General features: G+C 49.2%; 1 non-coding gene across 1 annotated transcript; it reads left to right on the forward strand.

Annotated features, from left to right (window-relative positions):
- Window positions 1-1,837: 1,837 nt before the first annotated feature.
- LOC125995326 (U6 spliceosomal RNA) lies at window positions 1,838-1,944 on the forward strand. The gene has a single exon (XR_007490869.1). It is a non-coding gene; the product is annotated as a U6 spliceosomal RNA (small nuclear RNA).
- Window positions 1,945-2,254: the final 310 nt, after the last annotated feature.

The raw sequence follows: 2,254 nt of genomic DNA on the forward strand, positions 1-2,254 counted from the left end.
GGGAAGAGACAATTGGTCTCTCACTCAGCTCCTAGTGAGGGTTCTGGGCTAGGATGCAAGCAGGCAATTCTACAATGTGATTTTGGGGTGTGTGTGTTGGGGGAGTTGTCAGGGCCACATTTGGCAGTGCTAGGGGTTAACTCTGTGCTCAGAGGTCACCTAGACTTAGGGAACCAGGTGAGTGGGAGATCAAACCCAGGCCTCTGGCATGCAGAACATGTGCTCACTCTACTAAGCTATCTCAATGGGCCCAATATGACCTTTTGATGATGATAAAGATTATGACAATAATACTGATGATATGATGTTAAGGTATGATGACAATGATGATGGGGGCCAGAGAGATAGCACAGCAGTAGGGCATTTGCCTTGCATGCAGCCAACCCAGGACTGATGGTGGTTCAATTCCTGGCATCCCATATGATCCCCTGAGCCAGCCAGGGGAGATTTCCTTGCCCAGAGCCAGGAGTAACCCCTGAGCACTGCTGGCTGTGACCCCAAAACAAAAAAAGACAAAGAAGGGGCCGGCACGGTGGCACTAGAGGTAAGGTAAGCGTTAGCCTTGCCAGCGCTAGCCTAGGACGGACCACGGTTCGATCCCTCGGCGTCCTATATGGTCCCCCAAGCCAGGAGTGACTTCTGAGCGCATAGCCAGGTGTGGCCCAAAAACCAAAAAAAAAAGACAAAGATGACAAATGATGATTATAACTACGATAATGATGACAACAAGTTACTCAGATTCTGGGGAAATCCGCAGTTTGTGAAAGGTGACCCACCCCTCATAGCCCTGGTCAGAACAATGGCCTTACCTCTCTAAGAAAATCCTGAGCACCCTCCCAGGAGTGGGTGTAAACTACCAGCCTCTGTGAGGTTTTGAGCCCCATTTCTTACCCAGGAGAGGGGAGCCACCTGGGCCCAGGGCCATGTCCTTGGAAGGACATCCTTCCTTCCTGCACATTCCTTTCCTCAGAACAACCCATCACACAGACATCTGTTACTCTTAGGCGCTCTGTCTGCCATAACAGTTTAAAAAACAGAGTTTAAATGCTTAACGAAAAAGAAAACAGTTGGCCAGCATTTCAGCACAGCATATAAACTGTGCTGGAATTAGCACAAGGGAAACATTCATCTTCCTTAGATAATCTTGAAACCAGACTATTTTTTTATGTGCATAATTATATTTATTGGCACGGAAAGATGGTGGTGATATATTGCTAAGAATGGAAAAAAATACCCAATATAAAGCCCAACTTTTGAAAGAAACATTGAACTTCACCTTCCAGGTCCTAAGGAGGACCCTCAGCCTGCCCTCAGAAGCAAAGTGTGCGTGTGGGGGAAAACAGGGCAGGTCTGCTTGGTGGAGCTGACCTCTCTCCCTAGAGAACTGAGTCCCATTTTCCTACTGGGAAAGGAAAAGGTTTGCCCATGTTGAAATATGGTCTAGCCTTATGGAGGGAGAGATGGTGGGATACGGAAGTGTAGACAGCCAGAGGTTAGAGAAACCGGGAGATGCTCAAAGGACTTGCCTGCATGAGATCCAGGTTGGAGTCCAACCCCTGACTCACCACAAGAGGGAGCTCTGGTACCCCAGGAGCTGGGGTGGTCCTGGAACCTTTGAGCACCCCAGGAGGCCCCTGTAAATTTATTTTAGGGGGGGATCCCATATCCAGTATTGCTCAGGAGTTACTACTGGCTCTTTACTTAGGGGCCATTCCTGACAGGCTCGAGGGACAATTTGTGATGCCAGTGAAAGAACCTGGGTTGGCTACATGCAAGGCAAACACCTTCCCACTGTGCTATTGTTCTGGCTCCTAAATCAATTTAAAAATTGAGCCACGTGCTCGCTTCGGCAGCACATATACTAAAATTGGAACGATACAGAGAAGATTAGCATGGCCCCTGTGCAAGGATGACACGCAAATTCGTGAAGTGTTCCACCTGGTCATAGTGATTCTGAGGATCCAATTCCTAGGGCCACAGAACCACACCCGCTCCAAGGTTCCATGCCACAAGGCCTGGGTGGGATGGGTGGGCTCTCTAGTTTTCTGCCTCTGGTTACCCAGAGTCTCTAGGTGTGAGAGCCACAAAATTCTGAGCCGGTAACTCATCTGGCCACATTTGCAAAGTGCCTGCTCTACAGTTGCTCTGGGCTGGTCTCTGGGAACAAACAGACCCTGTCCACCCCTATCCCCCTAAATCCTCAGGCCAGGGCCAGTTTCTGTGCCCAGGGAAACAAATCGATAAATCGAACAGA

Source organism: Suncus etruscus, chromosome 17, assembly GCF_024139225.1.
Source record: "Suncus etruscus isolate mSunEtr1 chromosome 17, mSunEtr1.pri.cur, whole genome shotgun sequence".
NCBI lineage: Eukaryota > Metazoa > Chordata > Mammalia > Eulipotyphla > Soricidae > Suncus > Suncus etruscus.